Raw genomic sequence first — 26,778 nt, 5'->3', positions numbered from 1 at the left:
AAATTTAGAACAACTGCTGTTTCCATTAACTTCACACAGAAACGAACTCTTCAGAATTTTTCTACGTGTGTATGGGAGCATCCTTACTCAGACAGTGTTGTGTAAGATTATCCTCCATTTAATGATATTTTAATTATTTGTTTCCTGGATTTCAGCTTTGTATTGACTGCCACCCATTCAATCTTAGTTTTATATTTTGGACAAACCTTGCTGTAAATAGCATTTCGATGTCTACACAAGGAATGTAAATGTTGTTCTAATTTCCAGCATCATTCAAATGCCCACATAACAGTTATCCTTGTGAAAGCAAATTGGATCTGTCACGTCATCTTCTATGGAAGTCTAATTCTTGGTAACAAAAGATATTGCAGCTGACAGATGGAGCCACATGCTACATAATTAAGTCTCCAGTGTGTGTCAACTGTAGCTTTTCAGACACAATTAGAGTCTGACCAGTTCACCCATTTAGGTACTTTAAAAAAAAAAAAAAAATCCCTTACGTGGCTGCAGTGCTTTCTGTGAAAAATGAACTCCAAAATGGGCTAAACAGAAGAAAATAGGAATGTGCTCATCACCAGACCTTCCAGTGATAAAATTTGATACACCTCTTTAAATCCTCACTTTACCTCCTTTTCTTTCACATTTATTGTGTCCTGAGTGTAGCTAAGCATAAACTCTTCTCAGTAGGGAGGCTCATGGAGGCAGTGGATGGAAAATACATTTGCTTTAGAAAACTAGCTTTGGGAACCCCCAGCTGTGCAGGAGATACAATTGTGTTAGGTTTGTAACAGTAGATTGTAAAACTTAGGAAAAACTACAAAACAACAGAAAACTTTAAGAAAAGAAAAAACACCCTTTGGGGTGTGTGATGCATTCAGAATTAAAAATGAGCTTGATGCACGACCTTGTGATCCAGGTCCCAGTATCTGCCATGCTCAGTGATCTACATGTTTAGGACTTTTGTTTAGGTATTCTTATAGACCAGAACACTCTATGAAGAAAAGTCCTAAACATGTAGATAGAGTCACAAAGATAAACCCAGAAGAGATTTTAGATAATCTGTTCCATTGCTCTCCTGATAAATGGTTAGACATTTTACAGTAATCATGTCTGAATATGAGGTGTTCTGGTCTATAAGAATACCTAAACAATACCAGCTCTCAGATTTTTCCTCTTACACCTGTATTTTTAGCTTCCAAAGTGGATCCATTATTTCTGATATACACTCCTTTGTTCAGACTTTCTTCCTTCACTGCAGTTGCCTGATAGTAATTATAAAAATGCACCAAGAGCAGCAAAAGCATCTCTCAGAGTACAACTGTTTTTTCATGTTCCTCTTCACTTTTTAGGTGTGCTTTGTTTCATTAAAGAGAAGTTCCATGCTGTTTTTATTACTCTGGCTACTAATGAAGGATAGGCTTATTAATTCAGAAGTTTTAATTAAATCACTTTCACGGGGACCTGCTTGGCATGAAAATATATTCTGTGTCTGACTGTGAGGAGTCCCCAGTGATACAACCTTCCTTGCTGACCATTCATCTTGGACACCTGTATTTCAAATTGACATTGGCAAGGAGGTTGGGAGGCAGGAGACACCAGAACAGCATCCAGAAGGCATATACACTTCTGTAGTGAGAGGAAAGGAAGCTAGGTCCTAGAACTTGGTTTAGCTCTATGGCTTATATCAGATAGATTTGATTTTAAGAAATAAACCTTTCCTTGAAAAAAAAGAATGCATCTGTCTAATTCTGGGAACTGTACTTGATGGTGAATTTGCCCTCTGACCTGCCTCTTTCATGCTGCTCAACCCAATCTGGCACAGATTTACAAAATTGATTTAAAGGCTCAGCTTTCTCATACCATTTCCATGCTCTCCCCCAAAGTAACCAAGTTACAATGCTTTCCTCAGGCAAAATGCATTATCGAGAATGCCATTACTCAATAAACCACAGGTGGGATCAGGCAGGAAATATTTTTCTTTGCAGTCATCTAAAGAATAGGAAAAGATGGAGAAAGAGTCTTGATTTCATCTACCAGACTACACCCTGCTCGTTCCCCTTCTGGCCCGTGCCCTGTCAGATCTGTACTGTGGTCTGAGCCATTAAAGTCCTGGCCCTGATGGGGCTCTAGTGCTAGGAAGGTCTGATTCGGGTCTTGCACACTGGTGTAAGGCAGGAGAAACCCCACGGACAGAACCTCACCACTGCAGATCCGACTAAAAGCTGTAATAGCCACAATACATCAGGTAGAAGACCTGGAGAGAGCAAATGCTCTTATCTCAAACACTGAATTTACAGTAATTAACAATTGTAAATGCAATTGCAATATTTTATAGGCTGTCCTTCCTATGACTGTGGAGAATGGAAGTTAATGGAAATACACTTGATAATACTTGTTGGCTGAAGGGCTTACATTAGCTGATCTAGTACCTCCAAATGCATACTTAGGTAATAATGTAGTGGATGAATCAGGGAGGAATGAGATTTTTTTTTTTTTGAGAAATAATAAACATGTTTCTCTCTTACTAGGCTCAGCTGGGATATTACTGCTCTTCATATAGCCAAGTGTTTTGTTGGAGAGATGAAGTGCTGCATATAAACCTGTTCATTACCAGAAACCTGACAAATACTGAGCTAATATCATGTCAACAATAAGCTGGGGATAATGCATTTCCTCTCCTTCTAATAGATTTTTCCTTACATATAATCATAAGCAATACTAAAAAATTACAATGGGAAAAAACTGGCTGCCGGAAGATGTCTGTTCTCTGTGATATGCAGTTCTTTGATTTGAAGTATCAGGGGCAGAGAGGATGAAAATAATTTGTTTGGGGATTATCTACACCAGAAAGAAACTTGATAATCACTCGAAGGAGTAGCTGCTGCATCTGTTTGCTACCCTCTTGCCTAGTGATCATTGTTCAGTTCAGTGAAATTACTGTTTCCAGGGGTGGGGAGTGAAGGAGGGTTCATCAAAGGACCTCTGCTCCCCTGTTGCAAAAGTGTTAGCAGCCACTTAGCAGGGCTTGCACGCTCAAGGAGGTGTGGTAGTCGGATCTACAATATTCACTGACCAATTAATGTGGGTTTTTTTTTTTTCCTTAGGGGAGCACAAACATGTTAACACAAACAGGAAGGTTTAATATACAGACTAGCTTAGTCCTCAGAAAGGGCTTAGTGCATCTTCAACACAACATAGCACTTAATGGCACATGTATAATTATATTTTATAAAGATTTCATAAGAATGGCCAGAATAATATTAATAATGTGTGTGAACATAGGTGGCAAGACTAGATTTATGTTTCAGGCAATTACATTTTACAAGCTGAAGTAGAGAACAGAGGTAATTAACAAGAATAATGAAAGCACTACCTTGCAATAAATCACTGTTAAAAAAGAGTAAATAATAGAAGACAAAGGGATTATGAGTCAAATTCAGTCATTATTCATCAATTTTAGAGCAGAAGGGTGGGTTTAATTAGTGAAATGGCATAGCACTTGTTTGGTGCTTTTCAAATAATTTTGATGCTCTTCTATCAGGGGGAACAAACATCTGACTGAATGCAAATGACAGTGATTGACTTTTCCACATTTCTAATCAGTGAGGGAAATTTCATTTTGACCTCCTTTTAATGAAGCAAAGGGAGTGATTAGCAGGCACGCAGGACAGGGGAATTTTGCAGTCCTGATTGCAGATGGGGGTAAGGGTATCCCTAATCTGCAAAGGATAAAAGCATCCACTTCTCCAGCAGTTTCAGTTTTCTATGAATTGTTTAGTTCCAGTTTTTAATCTGCAATGCTTTGTGGATCAGAAAGCAAATCAGCTTCCACTGGGAAGACCCTTATCTATTAATTACTTTTTCCTCTTCTCATCCTAGGAGAAGATATTTCTCATGCTGAGCCACAGGAAGTTGATGCTGAATTGCAGTAACAGCAGATGTTACTAGGACTCGATCAAAAGTCTAAGGCGAATGGGCTCTTTGTGACCAGCTCCCGGCAGAACACCAGCATCTGCTCCATGGGGTTTTTTCGCGTGTCTTGAGGCAGCAGCTCATCTTCAGCTGAGTTCACCTTTTCTCCTCATTCTGTTTAATCTTGCAGGAGGAGTAGCTGTACCTCTGCCCTGCAACTGAATTTTGCAGAGTGGAAATGTTTGACCTTTGCAATGCATGAGATTGCAGAGACAACACGTGCTTAAGATATGCTTCTTGTCTGCTCTGCAAGGGCTTGAATTCACCACTGCCCTTTGTGTGAATTGCCTAGTTCAGTCCTGCCAGCAGTGAATTGTCCAGGGTCCTCAAAGGTTGTCAAAACCTAGAACTGACTCTGTGCTATGTGTTCCTGGCTCTCAGAGCGATATCGTGTTAGTTTTTCTTCTTTCTTTATGTATGGGATTCATCCTCAACCCCTCCAGGAAGGTGGTATAAGATTCTTCCTTTGCCTGTTGTTTGTAGCTTATATTTGCACATGATGCCCTTTGGACAGGTCAATGTTAACTTGCTACTCGGAACCTCTGTTGTATGAAAATCTTGCGACTCATCCGCTGCTGTGAGCACCTGGACACCGTGTCACAAGCACAGTGTGACTACTCGGAAAGCAGAGCATAACAGCTGTCGCAGCCCAAGAGCAGGCTCACCATTTAACACAGGTGCAACAGTACAAAGTGAGGGCTCAGCCATCCCAATCAGGGATAGATCTTTCCCCAAACTAGGACATGCTATGGAATTCTAATATCATGTCTCCCCTGCTGAATAACAAAATTGTAAGAGGTGATGTCAATTATCCCCCAGGAAATTCTTCACCTCCAGTGTTACAGGAGAGACAAGACACTATTTCCCTCTGAAACTTTACAGTATAGGTTGTGGTGAAAAAAGAAATAACGTGGCAGATGCTTGCTCAGCCCAGAGAGGATGGAGACAGCTACGCGTGTCCCATCATCACCTGAGTCAAAAATTAAAAGTGTGTATTTGGGGACTAAGCCCCCATCTCCCAGAAATGTGAAACTTGGTAGAGAGATCCTAGAAGCCACATGCCACAATCTAATTATGGCTTTTTCCCATGGATAAACAAAATATTTAGCAAAGTTTCTAAACGTCTTAATATTTTAGCTGATATAAGGACTGTTTCTCTGGAAGTTGTTTTCTATTCTAGGTATTCCTCTCAAGACTGAGTGAATATGGACTGGAAACATGACTGACTGGAGAGAGGGTTTATTCATCCTGATCAGCTTGGGCTGTGATTTTGACTGACTTTACAGACTAAGGGATAAGATAGTTGCTACTTGTACACACATCTGGTCTCTCATTGCCAAGAGGACATGCTGCCATTCTGATAAGGAAAAGTAACACCAAGTTATTTCTTCATTCACAGAACACAAATCGTTTTTTGCAAGCAGTTTGCCAGATTGTGATAGAAGCCAATATAGCCTCTTTACTCATCCCTAGCTGAGGGCCACTGCATTTGCACCTAGTGTCTGTGAAGTCTAGTCTGAGGTGAGTGGGGGGTTTCTTTGCACTGCTGAAGATTTGCTACAAAGCATCATGAGAGATGACTGTTTCAGCGCTGGGTGAAAAATCCTAAACATATGCAATATGTTTTGTAGAGCGTTAAAGCGTCCTTTGACTGAAAAGTAATGAGAAATGGACTATTAACTATTATTCATTATTGCATATGCAAAGCTTGTGAGCCAAGTTTAATTAAATTCAATAAAGGCATTTGCAATAAAAATGAACAATTAGCAGCAGTGAAGGATTCTGATCTGAATCTGTGAAGACTTTCTTCATCCCTATAACATAGCCAGAAATAAAAAGACTGCATAAACTCGACTTTGACATACACAGAAAAGGAAAGCTCTACATTGCCCATATTGCAAGTGGGTAAATTCAGTTTACCTGTATTTGTTCTTGATTACAGACTGCTTTGTCCTCTGCCTATAGACCTCAGCATAAAAGTCTAGCCTCCCGAGTCACCTCCAGATACTGACACAGAGAGCACACCCACTAAATATAAAAGGTTGTAATGTAAATCTAATGAACACTTACAGGAGATTTGCTAATCTGTACAGAGTCAGCTAGGCAGTACTGCAGCATGCTCCACCCTGCAGGCCAAAGGGTAAGTGATAAAAAATGCTGGAGGGACGGAGAGCTGAGCTGAGGAAAAGGTGCTCATTCGGTACTGCAGATTGTCTGTGCTGTATCATCATCTCTGGTGACGTTAGGATGAGAGTAACGGTGTAGATCCATTGTGAAAAGGCTCAGTATTTCCTTGCACATTCAGTCTGGGAAAAATCTCTGTGGTTCAGAAGCTGCATTGCTGCATGTGCATTCAGAAGTTGCAGCCCTTTGGGTTGGAGGCCTCAAGAAATTGGACTTTCCAAACCTTTCTAGATCTGACTGAATCAGAAACTTATCCTGAAAAAAATATTTTGTGATGGTTGAATTAAACGAAAACAAACCAGACAAGAAAAGAGGAAATATTCCCATCATTACAGAAAGTTAAATCAAACTCTGCACATCCCATAACTCTTCATGGCCCCAAACCGGATGCAAGTTTTGATATTGGGCTTCATCCACATCCTGAACTGGCATGCAGTGTCATATTCAAAAAGGAAAATATAGAAGGTTAGCTGTGCTTCTTAGAGTCTTGTCTTGGACAAAGATTTTTGTGAGTTCAGTTTTTCTTGCAAAGGGATGAGTGCAGCTCTGCTAGCACTGCGGGTAGCATCTGTCCTGCAACTTGCATAAGCTGACGTAAACTTGGTGTAACCCCTAACTGCTTCAGATGTGTACTGCCAGTGCGATGATACAGAGTCATAGCTCAGTAAACCAAACCAGCTTCTTTGCTGTCCTGCCTGCTCTAACGCATCACTAGAGCTGATCGGAAACTGGCCAAGAGAAACAGCTCCTCTGGCAAAATTCTGAATCATTGAAATCCAAGCACATTACAAAAATGCCTCGGTTTTGAAGAAGCAGGGCAATAACGTTCAATTCTGAGCTTCTTGGAAAGTGACACTACAATTTTTTTTGAAAGAAACATTTTCTTTGTTTTTAATACTTGTACTTACACGGTATGTATGTGTATATAGCACACAATGTACAAGAGTTGTCCAGTTTCAATGACAGATTTTTTTCTTGATTGAAACACAATGTTTCTGTTGTCTGAAAAGAATTCTCAAGTATTTTAACTTGTGGCAAATATATTTCTTTTAAGAAGATGAAAAGGTGGCAGTTTCATGTAAAACAGAACATCTGACTTCAGCTTTACAGACAGCACTGCCCGTAGCTTCAGAAGATATCTTCATATGAAAAATACTCATGCAAAACTGATGTTGTTGCATTCCTATCTCTAAAGATCTGAATCTTTGGATATAGGTCCATTGACTGCTTTGAATTTCAGATCTAATGGATAAAGGCATAAAAAGGGTTTTCCTGGAAATCCTTGGAGTTTTCAGTTTGTTGGGAGCATATTCTTATTCCTCAAGTTCACCTCCTTGTCTTCATCTGTAACTAGGCTTGGTGAGCAAAGCGAAGCTACCTTTTAAGGATGCCATTGAAAATCAGGGGAGGGGAATAAAAGCCTTCAGAAGGGAAAAAAAGCCTTCAGAGACTAGTTGTGGGCGTGTGGAGGGAGGGGGGATTTTTAACAGGATTTAATGTAGCTGGGAGCTGGGTTATTTAAGTCTGGTGCAAAGATCCTTTGTATTGACAATTCACTGTATGAGCCGTAAACTCTTCACTCTGTGCATATAAAAGATGAAAGGACCAATTACTTATTGAGGCATTAAACACCCAGGGGACAAAGATGCCTGTCTAGCAATAGTAAACATATTGACTGAAACCTATTTGAATTTCAAATTGCCAAATGTCCCAATTTTTGAAAAGCTTCCTATGATAACCAAGGTCTGGAAAGTCAATTGAAACTTAATTCTCCTGGATATCTCATGGGGAAAAAGTACATGAGTCCGGACAGATTCAATTATTTAATTTTAATGAAAAAATAGATAGCTGTTTTATAATTTCCTTATAGAGCAGTAGATGGGAATTCGGCTCCTTTTTCTAAGATGTTATCCTAGGATAAATAACAATAGAGGTCTGCCAAACACAGGTTGCCAAGAGGTTTATGTCCGAGGATTTTCTGCTTCCTCTTGTCCCTAGATCTTTCTTTTTTCTCGATCTGAGACCAAGTCTTTCTGACATGCCAGCCAAGTCTGGACTAGCCTTTCCTCTCTGTCCACAGATGGTGCAGATGGTATTTATAAAGCATTACACAGGGGGTCTGTTACGGGGCGCTGTACATCCACACATTGCAGAAGGACATGTTTACTGTCTCATCTATTAGAAAGACTCTTGCAGAGCAAATCAGCCACAGGCCAGTGCTGCTGCTATCAGCATCATGCAGGTAAGATATCCTGTGACTGCCACGAGGACAAAGTCCTGAGAGCAACTGAAGGAAAAAAGTCTTTCCAGTCGGTCCAGTATCCTCACTCTGGCCATCTTCTTGAGGTGTTTGAAATCCCCCCACCATCAGATGCTCTTGGGGTGAGCCAGGGACTTGGCATGGTCTCAAGAAGCGTCAGCTGTTTGCTGTGAGGCAGCTGGGCAGAGCTCTGGTTGAATGAAAAGTTAGAACTAACTCTCCCTGACTTGCACTACTCTTACCACATTCATTAGTAAAAGAGTTCATCATGATTAATGCCATTACTGTGAATAACAATGGAGTTAATGATTTCCTCTGTATTTGACAGCATTGCCCAAAACAGTCATTCCATCATGAAACCATGAAAACAATTAGTGAGGTGTAATCATGGGTATTTGTTGTTGAATTCATTTTTCTTTTATTTTTACTGTAATGTCATATACGGAGCAAAGGTACACAGAGCAGGGTTGTTATCAAAACCTCAGAGGAGTTTCTCCTCCCTTTTATATGCTCTGCACACATAGAGTGAGCATCCATAATCATAACAGTGGGCTGCGTGTGCACTGCCAGGCAGAAGAGACACCTACTACTGTACAGCTGTCCTTGACCTTGGCATAATAAGACTTTTATCAGATACAGTCAATAAGAACACCACTCAGTGCTTCTGTCTGAGTAAAACTGGTATTTGTTGTTGCTTTTGTTCTAATAGCTCCTCACTAAACAAGGGAGGATGAGTTGCTGCATATCAGATACATTCAGCTGATGGTGAAAGAGATTTCATATATCTCTGCCTTTGTCTCTGGTGGTTTCTGTTGGGATTCCCGTCATGCAGTCATTTTTCTGTATTCCATTTTCTCTCTGTCTTGGTGTACAGTCATAAATGAAGGCAAGCATTTATCACCACAGCAGCTTTAAATATCAAATGCTTGATGAATTTACTCTCAGCTGGCCGGAAGCAATACTGTAATTGCAGCATTTTATAATCATCAAGACTTGTTTCTCTGAGCTGAATTAATTTGCATGAGCAATGTGTTATTAGCAAAGTTGCTGGTAACTAGCATGTACAAGCAAATTGTGGGAGAAGACTCTTGCAGTCTGTGCTTTCCTTAAGGAAACTCAACTTTGTGAGATGTTTTAAATGGGTGGGTGAAGAATTATCTCTGGGGGAAAAGGTTTAAAACAGGTGCAAGCAATCCAACCCCATGTTGGATAGAGACTGCAGAGCCAGGCTCTATCTCTGCCCATACAGGGCATTTCTATGTTTCTGTCCACACATCTCCAGCCATGGTCTTACAGTACAGTAACTCCCCCACTAGGGTTTGTAACGCCAAGACAAAAATAGAAAGAGAAACATTCAAGTGTGCTCAAGAATTCTTGATGAGTTGTGTACCACCAGATCGGGTATTGCCTGTGCTCCTTTATGCAGCCAGAATAACCCTCTGTATGGTGTATGCTGGCTAAATCAACAGGAGTAAACTCTGGCTTACCCTTCTCTAAACCTAGTATTTACACCTAGGTGGGCTCGTAGCATACAGGTCTGGAAGGATGATTGGGCTAGCATTTGTTCTGACTCCCTCAGATGACTTCTTTTTAAGATGGTGGAAGGTTTCTCTATCATGTCTGGGAATGGACTTTTGTGTCTGCAGCAGAAGCTTCAGCTATTCCTTTCCATGAAGGTTCTTAAATGCTTCTGACAATTATTTTAAGTGGAAGGCAGTGTTTACACTTCCCAGCCTCAATGAGGTTTCTCCAGCTCATTGTGGTATTTATTGCTGTATTAATTGCTCATGTACAAAAGCTTGTGGTGGTGTGCAAAATGCTAATGACTGTGCAGCTCCCTCTCCTTCTTCTGTGCACCCTCTGTGCCTTAGTGATGTTTTCATTAAACTGTCCAAACAGCAAGGCTGGATGCACATACCAAAATATTTCCCTTTCATCGGAGAAAAAGACAGACCCTAAAAGAAATTGGTGGTTGGAGAATGCCAGACAACTAGCTCTGAAGGATGAACAAAAGCACTCTGAATAATCATGTAAGAACTGACAGTCAGGAGGGATGGCAGAGAGAGAGTCTGTGCCTCCACAGACCTCACTGACAGAGAGGCAGGTGGTGGTAGGACCTTGAAAGGCAATTTTTGCATTTTTGAGAAACTTGTCTGAGAATGGGTCCTGGTCTCTTAGGGGTGCTAGGAGACATTCATCTCGAAATGGAGTATGCCATATTTGGGGAAAAACTCGTATGGAAAAATCTAGTTTTCTAGGTGCTTGTATGTAATTGTGAAGGACTACAACACACATGGAAACTAATTTACTGATACTGAAGTACATTCCTTAGGAGAGTCTTCTCACTGCCTCTGGAGGAAGGGAGATGCTGGACAATAAGAGCCACTACTAGAATCTCCAGGAAATTTTCTTAACCATGCTGAGAGGAAGGTAATGGGCAGCTTTGGGGGCATCCTTGCAAGATACAGGGATGACCTGTTAGCTTGAAGGCTCTTGTATTCTTTCTAAAACGATTTATAAGTCCTGTTTTCCCACATGCACTACTGCAGTGATCTTAAATAATTCTGAAGAGAGGAAAAAGTTCTGGCAAAGGCAGGATGCTCAGATATCAGAAGTTTTTGTGGCAGGGTAGAGTCATACAGAAAGACATTTAGCATGTGCATCTGAGAGAGATGAGACTTCTCAGAGTCTGGCAGAGTAATCCCTGATTTGCTTTTGCTCTAATATCCAAAATTTGTCTTTCTGGTAACCATTGCTGCTGTTTCTTGAGGTGGGAGAGAAATCACAAGAGGTTGGTGAGACGCTGACACATGGTCATGGCTGATCTACAAGGAGTTTCAGCTTGTGCATGGTTGTGAGTGGCAAAATTTTGTGGTTCCACATTGAGAAAGCTGATAGCTCAAGGGCTGAGCCAGGCAGGTAAGGTAGCTAGTGTAGAATGGAGATTTAAAGACATAGTTGGAGTATCAGAAGTACAATCAACCTCGTTATCTATAACAATGGAAAAGCTTATGCCAAACATAGATCTGCTGACAATAGAGCAGAACCATTTTATTTCATTGGAGGATTGGCCCAGGAATTGAATACCACTGAGAACAAAGCCAAACCTTTCAGTGAGATGTAGAGAACTGGCTGCAGCTTCTAAAAGTCCAAGGTTGTTAAAGTCTCAAACTGCAAACATGAAACAAAGCTCTTTTAGGTCAATTTTAGTGGTTCCTAAAATGCATTACTCGGGGGGGGGGGTTTGCTATGTCTGCGCATTTTTACTTGTCTTGTCAAGGCAACTTGTCCATATCAGTGGAAAGACATGAAAGATAGTGCTATTGAACCCCAATTTACTTCTAAAGTGTTCAGAACAGAGGGATAATGTGGTGAACATGCAAGTCTTTATTGGAATTCACTTGGAACAATCTGCATAACTTGCAATGCCTCCATCCAAAACTTTTGTTATTCTTACAGCTTTATTGTATGTCTATCTTCTCTTTTTCCTTCTAGGTATGTATATACATTTGTCTATATATTTGTATACACATGTTTTTATCCTTGGTTAATGCTTCCTTTAAGAAAATAGCATGGTTCTTTTGCTCCTAAGCCAAGGACTCCACCATCCCAGTTTTTATTCCCTCTTGGAGCTCTGGAGAAGTTATATGTGAAGAGGTGCAATAATTCTTTGTTCTTCATGCTTTTCTTCTCACCTTATGAATTTTGTCAGATATTAGTACAGATGTGTCTCTTTTATTGAATTCATAAGTTACATTCAACTTTTATTTGTCCATTCATCAGATCACCCTCTATTTTGTTACTCCTTTGAGAAGAATACAGCATGAATTTGAATTTATGAACGAAGAGTGTCTCCCATGCTGACTGAATATTCTAGGTTGTTCGCACATTTAAATGTTTTCTGCAGTTTGATCTTAATCTTATGATCAGAAATGGCTACTTTTTTCAGGCAGAATATCAGGAGATCTTTCTTTTGCAGTTCACCTGAGATCTGTGTTACAAAGGCCCCTCGCTGGCTGCATGGGACTCCATCAAACTTGATGATTGAGCATGAGTAATAACTTTTCATTTTCATTTTCATCAGAGACATTTCAAAGCTCCTTACAATGGAAGTATCATAACTTCCATATTCCAAAGGAGAAATCAAGGCACAAAGCTATTCAGGAGATGAGAAAAAGCATCCAGGTCTCCCAAGACTTCCCTTCAGTGCTTTGTCAACTACCTTCCCTGTTGACCTTAACCTGTGTCTTGATGTTATTCCACATTTCTCTCTTCAGTCTAGGTGATGTCGTGTCTTCTTCATCAATGTCATAAAACCCACATCAGACTTAACATTATAAAATAACAGTAATTTTTAAAATTCCTAATATGAGTTTATGTTAGAGCTCTGTAGAAATAATTGATTAAGTTTCAATTTATACTCAGAATAATAATTGACATGGTAGTAAATGTGTTCATTGATATTTAATTTGGTGTGGCTAATTTCCTCAATGCCAGCTAAATGCCTGGGTATTTCTTATCGCGTTGATGTATTATCTGAATCTTGTTGCACATTTGTTCGGTGCTTATGTAACTATGACTTAATTACATGGCAACTGACTTTATACCCTGGTATGGAAGGATTGCTCCTCAGACAGTTTCCTCAGATAAACAATAGATAATTACCGTGTTCCTGCTTTAAATAATGTAAATTATAAGATTAATTGAATGATCTTGGGTTCAGCCTTGGTAAGGCTCAAATCACTTCTCTAGTCATGCTGACGTCCCACAGTGCCCACTGAAGTCAGTAGTGTCCCTCAGTACAGGCTTTCATCCAGCTGTACAGAAATTAGGACTTTTGCATATGAAAATACTGTCCCTTGGTATGAGGGAATGACACATACATAACAATATGTAAAATTTCGCTCATTGTGGCAAGAATTGCCTGTCCCCACACCTCAGAGAATAATGTGCAACGTGTTCTTGCACTGTGTGACCTACTTAAAACAAGTGGGAGTCAATATCTATTAACTTCTCTCTGTTATATCAGTCAATACTTTGTCCTTAAACAGTTGTTTTCCTCTCCCTGCTGCACAGTTCATGATCATGGGCAGAAAGGAACTTTCCTCACCTCCATCCCCCAATGGTTTTTCCCATTAGTACAATCAAGTGAACTCTGATTTCCAAACTGCACCCAAGTCAAGACAGACAAGTGCGGGAGGGGGTCACTGCAGCTTTCTCAGTGCTCTCACCTGCTGGATGAGCAACTCTGACTTTTAGATGTTTCTTATCTCCTCCTCTCCCGGTGGGGTGGGCAGCGGGTGCAGGCAGCTTTTGTCAGGATTCAGCCCATAGGTGTGTTGTAGAGCCTGTGAGCACCAACAGGGACGGGAAGAGCCACTGTGCAGCACGATTCCTGAAACAACGGAGGGAATGCGCACGGAATCGGAGATGCTGGGAGAAAAGGATGAGTGATCCTTCAAGATACTTAAATAATGTTTCAGGACTCAAGTGAAATGCTCTCGTTAGGCCCTCTGGAGGAGAATTTGACATTTTCTGTGCCACCTGCAAGATTAAAAGAAAATGCTGTTGGCTTCTGCATTGTCTCCTGAAAGGCACAGAGGCTGACAGAAATGTAATTAAATTACCTGCAGCATTCGTCTGTTGTCATAGCAGCACTTGCAATGAATATAACAATAATTTCATCTACAGCTTAGCTTAATGTAGCTTTACCTAGACCAGCCAGAAAGCAATTTTCTATCCCATATCTGGCAGAGAGAGGGTTCAAGAGTTCCCATTCCAGTTTCACCAACAGTGCTCTACAACAGGGTGCAATCACAGATTGTGCCTTTGCTGCATTCCTCCAAGATCAGACAGCACCCATTACCTGTGGGTTATCTCGTGTGATTGAGGAGGTCACATTAGAGGATTATATTTTCTCTAGCCTTAAAAATCCCAGAATCACTGCATCAACTTCCATGCAAGTGACGGAAGCACAGTGCAGTGTTTTTCCCGTCTTGATTAAGTCCACCAAGAAGATCTGGCTGTGCTGTAAACATATGCCCTTCATTTTGCTGGAGGTTGTATGTGTGGGGCACAGTAAGGACACAGCAGTTCTGGCACTGATGGAGGGCACAGCAGAGTGAGTAGAATTTGTCTTTTTTTTAAAAAAAAAAACTTGCCAAGTAGTATGTTTCAAACTGAGATGTTATTGATGGACCCAGGTGGCTCCAAGCATTTCATGACTGTCCTTTGGTAAATGTGGAATGAGCTCCTTGGCTCAGTTCAGTATCCCATAAGTAACTGAGTGGTACCTATCGCTGTGCTTCACAGAGAGGGGCCAGCAGACTGTCTCTGCAGAAAGGCTAAAGGACTAAATGATCCTGAACACCTGGATAATGTCTAATACCTAAAGGTGGAGCATCCATTAAGTCCAAGAAAGCGTAACAGGCTACTACTAATTTTCATGACTTACCCTTCTTTGGATATGGAGGACTTTTCATTGATTTATCACTGTAAGAAATTTCAGCAACTCACTTCACTTTGCTGATATTCAATTTTTTTTTTCCTGTTGTTTATTTACTACTTTCTTCTAGAAATGACTGTTATTTACCACCTTTCTCAATTAAACAGCCACACAATTCAGGTATGCAAGAGTAACATTTCAAGAGAACAATTAAAAACAAGTCAAGAATAGAAGAATATGATAAATGAGACATACAGCATCTGCAAGAAATCTGTGGCTCCACCGAATACACCCGGGAAATATCCCCTTCTTTTTGCTTCTATCCATTCCATTCCTGTTCGGCAGCTTTAGAGAGCTGAGGTTCATCCTACAATGACTTGTTTTTATCTCACATATTCAGGAATTCACAAGTTGAAGAGTGTTTAAATACCATGTGAAAAAAGACTAACTTGTGCATGGCTAAGATAAGCAGATTTGTAAGCTGAGGCTTCTCTGAGCCTGGTGTATGGAGTATTCTTCCTTCGGGCTTGCTCTGCTCAGTGCATTGAAGCTTTCTCTCTCTGGAGCACCTGGGTGTAATGACCTTCCCAGGCTAAACAGTACTAAAATGAGTTGTTGCAAATTGCTTATGTGTTGTCATTTTACTTTTCTTTGTATGAATAAACCTAATAATATATCCACATGCACAGTACCTTTTCTATGATGCTCTCAGATGCTTTATGCAGGTGCATAAATCATATTTATTCCTGTTTTACAGATGAGGTAAGAGGGATAGCAGTAACAGAAGAGCACAGCTGAGTCTCAAGCAGGGGTAGCAGGAGTTAGATGTGCACTTGTCATGGTGGAGTACTTTCTTAGAGTTTGGTAAGTATCAAATAAGTATCAAAGGCAGGTCTTGCATCAGATTGTATGTCTAGACACGTCCGTCCGTCCCTTTGGACTGACTCAGAGGCAGGTAGAGAACAGCGGTATTCCTTGAGCTAGAGAGCAAGGGAGAAATATTGTTCCCTACCTCTGCTGTGCCCCCACCTCCCACTAAAAAAGGGCCAAAGTATCTTTGAGAAAGGCATCAGGAGATGAAGACTCTATTGTTTTTCCTTAGTGCTGTGTTCCCCTGGTTTTCCCTTCATTTCTTCCTGACTTAAAATCTGGGGAGCACACAGTCACCCAGCTTGGGAACTCATGCCCCCTCTTACCAAGGGATTTGCTTAGAGAGATAAACATGAGCACTCATCCGTCCTTTGTGGCTAGAATGAATTGCTGTTCATATATAAAATTTGCCTTTTCTGGGTTCAGATATGAGCTGGTCATTGGTCAACTCCAGTTCCCATTTGGGCCAAATATGATAAATTCAGAGCTATAAATGATTGTGAGCTGCAGCCAAGTCGACTTGGATCTGTGAGGTTTACGGTGCTTGCTCACTGAGAAACCCTGCTCGATTGACATCAGTCAGTACCTGCAGTACAGAGCAACAAAGCTTCTGAGACAACTAAAGTTTTGCTCTGAGTTGCATTATAGAGGCTACAGGGTTGGAAATAACAAAAAAGTATCAAGTGGCTTAGCCATCGTGGCCTAGCTAACCTACAAACAACTGATTTTCCTGTGATTCACCTGTTACTTTGAAAAAGCTCCAGTTTCCTCTTTGAAGGATATTACAGCTTTAAATCAATTAAGTTTGACTTAAGTAACCTACCCTTGAGAGGCACCATCAGCAGGTTTGTTCCACAGCTAGCAGAAGCAGCTCTTGGTGGCTTCGGTCTCCCTGGCTGCTGGGCTTGTATCCCATGGGGCTGCAACCCTCATTTTCTGCTACATCAGGGATTGTGGGGAATGGAAAGAGCTAGCCTCCCACATCTCCTTCACAGTCCCAGGACTCCTTGGCTGTTTGGTTTACGATCTGTTAAGGAGTGTTGGAAATGGAGAGCATGTTTCAGGATTTAATGAGAGGAGCCGCTCATGAAAATTGAGACCTGAAAAAGGATTGAATGCCACCGGTATTTCTGGTCTGATACAAAAATGAGGTCAGTTGTGAAAGAGTAAATTAAAGAAAGAGAGAAGTTTAAAGATCCAACAGTAAATATGCTGAAGGTCATGGGACATAACAAGTTAATAAACTCAACTGCATAATTTAATTCAACACAAAGAATGCATCTGTGTGCGCTGAATAGTAGGTAAGAATTTGACATGACAAGATGGGAAAGCTTTGTTATCCTCTTGTCTTGCCGGGATTTGCTTCAATTATGCCAAAGAATGTTACTTCATTCTTGCCCTAATAACACTGTAGAGGAAATTAAATTACTCATATATAACAAAAGTGAACTGATTTTGACATCTCTTCTAGGCAAACCTCCTGCTGTATTAGCTCCTAAGCGCATTCTCCCTCACTTAAGGTCTCATGCATATGTATGATTATAACTCATAGTAAATATAAGCACTTTGCGAGAACACAAATTAACTGCAGTATGTAATGGAGGTTGCCAAGGGTATTTTTTATTGTTGACTGTAACATGAAATCTACAATACGGGTACAATAATGAATGGATCGTGAGGCATGGAGAAATAATCCCATCAAAGGGTGCTCTGACACCAGAAACCATAACAGCAAAACTGATGTCAGTAGGACCTTGAGCTGCTTTTATTGTGCTTTTATTTCACTTAATTTTAAAAGTAGCTTTTGTTTAGCTTGAAATTTTTCTCTATATTTTTATAACTCATTGATTGGTGAAAACAATTAAAGGCTGTAGAGCTAAAAAATAATTAAATTTATTTTTTAAGTCTGACAGACCTTAGCCTTTGGTTTCAGCTAGATTAATAATGGTGGGTTGTCTGATGCGATGGCTCTTTCTTAACATTTGATTGCTTTTTCATTATATTAGCTAGGTTTTGGAAAGTTTTTTATAGTAAATTTAGCCTCCAGAAATAAACCTCGCAACCTTGAAACTAAGGTTGAACCCTGCAAGGCACAGACTATTGCATCAATGTTCTTGCAGGCTTTCATTAGGAGGAAGCTAACACATCCCAAACAACACAGCATTTAAAACAATGGAGCTTGATTTTTAAAACCTAGCACATTCTGACTGCAGCTCTCAACTTTGTTCTTTCAATAAAACAGCCTCTTATTTGACCTTTTATTCGGCTCCATCCCCCAGCCCAGCAGTACCTCCATGTTCAGAGCCTGCCCATGCCAAGGACTGCACTAGGAGGGGTTTCTGCTGCAGCTGAGTTTTGGGGGTAGATGCATGTGGCTTTCATCACCCATAAACTGGTGTGCTGGATAGTGAGAGCTAGTTTTGAGATGGGCATTGCTGCACTACTTTCTGTAATTTCTGTCTTGAACCTCAGGTTCTTCCTATGAAGTGGGGATGGAGTTTTAGGGGCATTGCTAGGCTGTTTGTTTTAAACTCAGTAAAAGAACCAAGAAAGGCTATGAGGAGAGTGGGGGCAGGCGGGGAAGAGGTCAGTAATTACCTGGGCGTAGCAGAGGGGAGTGTAAACAGCTCTGCCTGCCTTTTCCTAAGTATCGCAGCACTGCTGTCCTAGGGAGCAAGAGACGATCCTCTTTAGGCCGTGATGGATCTCCCCGTGCACAGGGATATACTGCCGTTGTCAGTCGTGGCATTGTTATAAAGGAACAGATCAAAGAAAAGTAGGCAGCGTATATATTGCAGGCACAGGAGGAGGAGGAAGAGGAAAGGAGTTGAACTTTCATTGAAAATGGCAATATCCTCTCCATCCATGATTGAGAAGATGAGAAAAATGGGAGAAAAATGGAGACAGATGTCCCTGGGTTAACTGTAACCTTGCTTTGCTGCAGTTCAGCACCACAGGCTTCTCCGCAGAGAACATCGCACAGGTCAGCTCTCGGCACAGAGCAATTGCAAGTGGAGCGAGGCGCTGAGACGGCAGAGAATGATCATCGAGGCACGGCAGAGCCTGCGAGCAGGTCAGACTGCCGCACCCGGACCATCACACATCCGAGGGCTAAATCATTTTGATGCAGCCTTCAAAGAGTAATTCCAAATGCCAAGTATTATATAAGACATTTACAAAATAAATGAAATATAGAAACTAATAGAGAATGAAATTTCTGCTTATTTTAGCCATCATCATTTTTGTTTCTAAAGCAAAATGAGTCTGGCACGCAGACGATGGGGGAAACACAGTGTTTTAATGACACTTACAGCATCCCAGAGGACCATTCAAAGCAACAAAAAACCCTGGTGATGTCCTTAAAGACAGCAGATGGTTTCTTCAAGGTGAATAATTTTATTGTTTATTGCCTGCTCTGTATACTGCAAGGAATGACATTTAAGAAACTGCTCAAAGATGTGTTTTTCAAAGCACAAAGAAAACATTTAGGAGACAAATTATCTATACCAGTGACTGTGTCATCACCAGAGCTTAGAGTCTGGCTGAGAGGTACATAACAGGTTTGGGATAGTGAACTTTCAGAAAACGTGGAATAGAGGTCAGGCTTGTGTTTCTACCAACTTCACTGTCTTTGCAATGACCTCTAGAATGGGCTCAAAATCTGGAGAGGAAGGGAAAAAGAAACTACCACCCCCCAGTCTGAAATTTGTAGTTAGGCAGCAGCAGCGCTGTCAGTCACTGGTGTCACTCACCATGCTGCGGCCACGGCGCTGTTTTAAAATTGATGGCATGCAGTTTAGCCAAAGAAGTGTGTTAAAAGGCTAAAAGCACATTAAATACCAAACATAAGGTCTCTCGCAAGGAGGTAGGGGTTTCACTGTATTTCATGGCTCAGGGGGCTTTGTGACAATGTCTTTGTTAATGGAGGGCATGGTGGCTGTACTGACGTGTGTGTGTCACGGTGGCCTCTGTTAGGATGTGTGTGATGGGCTTGTTCAGCTAGGATGCTCCTTCCCAGCTGCTGGAACATGGTGGGGTCCTCCAAAATGCAGCCAGGTGAGTCCTTCATCTGGGTTTAGATTGATATGGGCTCAGAGATTCAGCTAGTGATAAAAAAAAAAAGCCAAGGGTTCAGAGAAAATCTCAGAACTGGAATGCTTTTACATGACATATGAAAATACAGCCTGTGAGGAAAAAGTGTTATTGTAAAAGCAGGTGATCTTATGAAGCTTTTACTATTTTTCTTTTTTTTTCAGGACAATGAAATACCATTCAGAAGCTTTCCTTTTCCAAGATATTTCAAAGTTTCCAGATCTGGCCAGAAAAATAGTATATAGTGCAATAACACCTGGAAAGTGTCCTTAAATCTCCTGTAAGCTTGTGTTCAAAATGTCATCAGTACTGAAGATTTTAATGCATTCGTATTTGGCCAAACTTTCCACTTCATTTTCAGGGTTGGGTGAAGTTTTTTTATTTTTTGTCTTCATATTCATATTCTCCCTTCAATTCCTGTCCAACAGATATCTGTCACTTCTCCAAGGAAGTATTATCTCCAAATAGAAATTCAAGCATGACCTTTTCCACAGGTAAAAAACTTATTGCTCACTAGTGCAAACTGTTTTGAGACTGTACCTCCCTGATGCTCTGTCTAAAGTAGTCTGCTGCCAATGGCTTTGACCAATTTGTTCTGATTCTGCAGTCAGATTTGAAGCCTGTAAAGCAGACACGTCCTTTTGCAGAAAAAAAAAAAAAATACTCTCTGAAGGTAGAAGAAAGAAAATATCTGTTTATAACTTTTTTGTTTGGTTTGGGGTTTTTCTTTTTCTAAAAAAAAGAGTTACTTCTGGAAGGATGGTGAAAAGGTCACAGCAGAATTACAGGAGAAAGGTGTCCATAGATCAGCCGTACAAGCTGCTTTCAAAGCAAGTTTTCAGGACAAAAAGATAAAACATAATCAAAGACAACAACTTATTTTCCTTTTAGCTAAAAGGCCATGTGAAATTTCAGCCTTGAGAAGGATGGAGGGAGACACAGCCTCTTAGACAAGGCAGAGCTTCACTCATCAGCTGTCTGCAACAGCTCAGGTGCCATGTGGCTCCAGACTCCTCGCCTCTGCAGTCAGAGCAATGCACCTTGGGAGAATGAGTGTATTATTTCTTATATTTGGGGGTTATTTTTTTTAAATAAAATCCCTCAGGGAGCCCATCCTGCACGGGTGTCAGGGGCCACCACAAAAATTTAGACCTATCTTTTTTTTTGTTTTTCTGATACAAAGATAAGAGCCTCTCTTGCAGCAGAAAGTCTGGGGCAAATTAATGGGCATGTGCTGAGAGAAACCTGTGAGTCATTAAATGAAAAAAGAAGCAGCAGGAAGGCAGAGAAAACATGGGCTCTGGGGTTATTGCTTTCATTTTTAACTACTTATGCAGGAGGCCTGGAGTAGGGGGTTAGCAGCTGGAAATGAGTAAAGTAGAAGCCAGCCCTATACAGCTTGCTAGTGAAAATTAGTTGGGGAAACCCTCTGTTAAATCCAATAAGCATACACGTGAAATCTAAACTAGAAGTACCTCACCATAAGAGTTATGTGCAAATTAAATGATAGCAAAGAGAGGGAACTTCATACTCGAAGAGACATCATCAGGAGTGGTTGACTTCCCTCGGCACAGCCAGAGCTGGCTCGCTGTGCTGCTGCTGCCAGGGTGGGCTTGGTCTTTAGTTCAGATGAATACTGTCCTGCCTTTGTCTCCCAGATCTGGGGTCACATATCACAGGGGAGGGGAGGCAGCAGATTTCTGTTGTGAGATTTAGACTTTGGTCCCTAGCAGACCTGCTAAGCCAGAGCTCCGGTCACCTGAGCAAGTATATAGTCTGAAAAAGCACACATTGCCTTTACCTTCTTTAAACCATTAAAGATATTTTCCTAATTGGCTTACAACTGTTGTAATGTAAGAGTTTTAACACTGTGAATAAAGATTGCATATGATTAGATAAGCAGTTTAAAAGCTCAGAGAGCTGAATCATTGCATTTATTAATTGTGCTTACTCACTTATCTTTGTGCTTTATTTATTATGATAGAGTCCCTGAAACCTTAATAAAATTGATTCACAAAGAAAATCTCATTACTTGAAAAAAAATGTACATTACTCTTTTAATTAGTTCAGTTTATGTGACCCTGCACAGAGGGCTCTTGCTATAAGCCAGGTGTGGTGCAGAGGTTCAGCATTGTCTGTGTGCACTGAAGGCTGCAGGGTTCAGCCCCTCAATATGAAGCAGACCTCTCTTTTCCCCTCTGACAGATGCTCTCAGAGAGGATCACGGGTATAACTGGATAATTTAAACTGGTAATTTAAACCATTAAGTCTGATGAATTTATTTTTTAGACCAGTTTCTAGTCTAAAAACCACTAAAAAATACTAGTCTAAAGCAGGAGCATGGCAGACTGCCTTTAAATGCAAGGCTAAATCTTAATGTCCTTCCTCTGTTTGAAGGGAAGGGTGAGGGTTTATGCTTTGTTTTGTTCCCCTGACTGAGAAGAGATCACACTGAAACATAAAGAAGGACTCAGGTTTTAGCCTTGTGTGTACATTTTTTTAAAGAAGTGGCAAATTAAAAGTAATGACTTGGGCATTGCGTGTTTGCACTTTCAGCTGGCCATAATAAATCTTTACACTGAACTGTCGGAAGTATTAAATCACTACAGAGAAGCTTGTCCTTGTTCTTCACTGCAGAGACAATAGGATTTTAATAAACAATATCTTTGATTAGGTTCAGGAGAAAAGCCAAGGATAACGAAGTATTTGTATCTGTCAAGGATTCAGCAAGAATCCTTATAATTCACCTTGACTGCAAAAGCTCTTACAAACGCATGTGAGACTTGATAATAGGTTTTGGGTGTTGGTGAGAGAGGGTTTCTCTGAGTCTCCACATTTGTACTGCTGGAAACTTACCTGCGTGTAGTGACAAAGCCTTTTCTGATTTTCCCCTGTACACTGTAGAAAATACAGAAATATTAATATCCCACCCAAAGTTTGTGATCTGTAAAATGAAAGTGTCTTTCTAAAAATAATGGTGGCCCAACATCAGTGCATTAAAGCAAAAGCAGTATAAGTGATGCCCATAATTCACAGGGTCACCTAGAGAGCTGTTATCCGCCAGAGAAAGGCTGTTGGAGGACTGCAATTCCCTCCTTGCCATACAGTGGCTCAGCTGACTGCTGAGCTCAAGGACTCAGTGTTTGCTCTCACGATACAAACCCAGCAGGCCACCTCGTGCTATTGTCAAGTAATGACCAAAAAAATAATAAAAAAAAAAGAGCTGGCTGATACACGGCAGATGGCACAGAAGACTTCATCCTGCTTTAAAATACACTAATGTGGTCCTGGTCAGGGATGCAAAAGAGCATTAATTTATTTGGTGCCCAGGAGCTGCTGCTGCTGGAGCAGAAATGCTTCCTGAGTGTCCCAAACAAGTACAAATATGATGCTGCAGCTTTTCAATACTATTAAAAATTGGGACTATTTGGGCCAGTTGCCATGGAGTTTGCTCAGCTTGAGGCTGGCTTCCCACTGGATACTGAGATGGCAAAAGGCTCAAGCACTTGATGTGAGTCAGTCTGCATCACGCTAAATACTTGGCTTGTAGCAGTGCAGGCTGGATTCAGGGCTGTAGAGCCTTCTCCCAGCCGTTTGGGAGACCTTTTCCTTCTACCAGGCCAGCCCCACAGTGTCACTGCTTGTTCCTCTGTACCTGCATACAACTGTAGAAGTTAGGTGGTGATTTAAGCCATAGATGCTATGTGTTCCTGTATTAAAAGCCTCTTGCTATTCGCTCCAGAGTCTGACTTCCAGGGCCTGTGTGCAGAGGCTAAATATTGGAATCCCCTTTTGAAAAAAGAAATCTTGTCTTAAATACAATGGTTTGAGCCTGGGTAGAGAATATGATCATAATAAATGCTTGTTATGATAAATGGAGTCATGGTCCTCAAAGAAGAAGAAACAACGCATAAAAAAATTGCCAAGGAAAATGAGACTTGATGGGCTGAACTGGTTTGATGAACAGTAATGATACATAGTCACCAAAACAGATTTGCAAAATGCACTTTGACTTAATTTTTAAGTTGTTTAATATTCTCATGATATCTGTAAAAGGTTCCAAGACAGACTTTACACTGCTTTAAACGTATTATTATTTATGTTCCAGCCACAGAGAAAAGGGCTGGAATATGTAGCCAGTAGTTAAAATGAAATAAATGCTCAAAATGAAAGCGGACAAAGAAAACTGAGAGCTTTTGTTTCAGAATAATGCCTGTCCCAATGGGATAATTAATTTCCCTTAGAGCAGATTGTTATTTTTCAAAGATATTATACTTACGCAGATTTAACTGTAGAAACATTATATTGTTGTAATTTCTCCAGTGTGATGCAGCTCTAATTACACACTGCTCAGAGCACAAAAAGGAAATAAAAGATGAATGGCAAGTTAATTTTTATTTTAAAAATGAAGAAGATAAGTTTTAAAAGAAGAAAAACAGACCATCATATATCAGACTGGGAGCAAGGATACATTTCAAGGAAAGAGGAGATGCAGTAATTCTGGTGTTCCTGGGAGGACGTTGCCAGAGGTGAGCTACAGTCTGGATAGAGGCTTGAGGTTATTTACACCAGCTCCAGCGGGATGAAAGAAGCACACTGCAAAGTACATGCCACCAAGTGCAAGAGCTAAGACACTGTGCTTCTGTCACCCGTTTCTTTGGATTTACACTTAATCTGACTATATACATTAGTTTTGACAAATCTTCTCCAAGACTAAGGATGTCATGGTGCCTACAGGGCTGTTTGGCTTAAGGCTGCTGGATCAAACGTGCTCCCAGGACAGCAGCTCTCAGTTGCTCCAGACAACAAACCCGTGTTCACAGGCTGCTGGTTTTGTGTCTGTCACATCGCTGTTTTATGTCTAGGGTTTATGCTGTACCCTTTAAGTAATCCAAGCATTTTTCCCAGGCTATGAAAACCCTTTTCTGCCTCATTTTCCCTTGCCTTTCCAAGGCCTTATGCAATGAAGTGCTGAATACTGTCATTACCTGCAGAGGTATAAAGCTCCTGATCACTCTGCAAGTTGGAGCAATAGGGCTCGGTGCAAACAAATTCTTGAGAGCTTCAACGCGTCTGGTGAACAGCTTGGACACTGCCTCCTGTTGAAAGCATAAGCCTTAATGCATCCGTGTGTGAGCATGGAGCAGCAGGGAGACCTCCGTATCTGCCATGGGATGCTGGAGCCAATTTGCCTCATGGTTTGCCCCACCGTGCTTGCAGGAATGTTGTTTGTGCCCCTACAGCAAACCCCCAGAGTGGAAGGAGCAAAGCCAGCAGGTCTCACCCTTGAGAGCGCCATGATCATCACTGGAAAAAGCTTGTGGGGATTGCAGTCCAATTCAGCTCCAAAGCATCCATCACACCAGTCAGTGCTGGCTGCTGCTGAGGCAGCAATTTAAGGAGGGTTATTAGAGCACTGGCCATCGAGGTGCCACGGGACACTGACAGTGCCCTGCTTTGATGGGAAGTCACAGCGTCTGATTGCCAGGATCTTGGAAATCCGTTGCACTTGGTGCCAGGATTTCCAGATCTGCCACATTGCCATCACATAATGACCATCAAATGACTGTTTGGGGAAATAGTTTTTTTCTCTCTCAGCCACATGACCCTTAAAAATACTCTTGATGCTAGTGCAGCGTTGCCTAGGGACTTGCACACTTTTTCCCTCCCTGTCTTCTGGTCTCCTTCTGCACTTAGCTCTTGAGTGCAGGTATTGAGGATGTTGAACTGAATTATAACAATTCAGCAAGCTCTTCCCCTGCTAACCTCATTTTTGACCAGTCATTTCTATACCCCTCCACCACCAAAAAGGAAGATTAAAACGCTGCCCAGTTTCTTTGTTGTGTGTCTCACAGCACCCGCCACCCACTTTCACAAGCCTATGTCACTTCCATCACCTGCTTGAACTTTAGATTCAAACTTTTCCAACTCCAGTGAGCAGAAAAGGCTGCTTTGTCAAGAACAAGCATCACCTTTATCTGCAGGAAGCTGAAAGAGATTTCATTAGACATTTTATGTATGATTTCAAGATTTAAGGGTTTGATTCAAAAATGTTACTGTTTTCCATAAATAAGCCTCAGCTGCCACACAAGAGGAAAAAGCCTTTATCAGAAACCCAGTCTGGTACCACACAAGCCTCTCTTCCCTCTTCCTTCCTCTAGCAGATAGCTCATTTTTAGGAAAAATAATTCATTTTAATTAAGTTGAGGAATATCTTTAAACTGGGCATGAGAACTGAAACTTATTATTCCTGATGTACAGGACATCAAGGTTATGGTTCACAACGGAATTTAACTCATTGTTCATCCACATAATATAGCATGGAACAGAAGGAGATCCTATAAGAATACAATTTGGCATTTAAAGCCACCAACGAGCCCACATGGAAGCTAATCAGAGTGGATGTTATCCTAGCTGTGTCTGATAGGAGCTGGAAGCTGTACCAGGCACTGCAGCCCTCTCCAGCAGTCCCCCAGTGAGGCACCATTCTGCCCAGCAGTGCTCAATGGCCACCCCACTGTCACCAGTCATACAGCCCCACCAGCACTACACGTGGTCCACTACTGTCTGGGTCAAGATTATGGGACTGATGATTTTCCTCCAGTTCTGCTAGCACATCTCGTGAATTCAGAAATTTTGGCAGCATGCAAGCCAGGAGGAGGTGCGAATTTTTGTGTGCCAGCTCTTCTGAATTAGCTGGTGCCTCTTGGGCTCCAAGTGCACAGTCTGAGCCTTCTCCACAGCCACGTTCATCTGGGTGCTCTCACTGGCTGGCAGATGACTGAGTTATTGGCCAGAAATCTTGCCTAGCTCAAAACAGCCCTGCAACGGTAAATCTGCCAACGCTGCGTGCCTGCGAAAGGCAGGTTTCCCAGGGAACTGCTGCACAAAGCTTGTTTATTGAGGTGCCGCAAATAGGTCAGTGATGTGGCCCCTGTACAAAGGCAGCTAATTA

The sequence above is a fragment of the Strix aluco genome, chromosome 18 (assembly GCF_031877795.1).
Source record: "Strix aluco isolate bStrAlu1 chromosome 18, bStrAlu1.hap1, whole genome shotgun sequence".
Taxonomy (NCBI): Eukaryota; Metazoa; Chordata; class Aves; order Strigiformes; family Strigidae; genus Strix; species Strix aluco.
The sequence above is the reverse complement of the archived record's forward strand: the minus strand, read 5'-3'. Positions refer to the sequence as shown.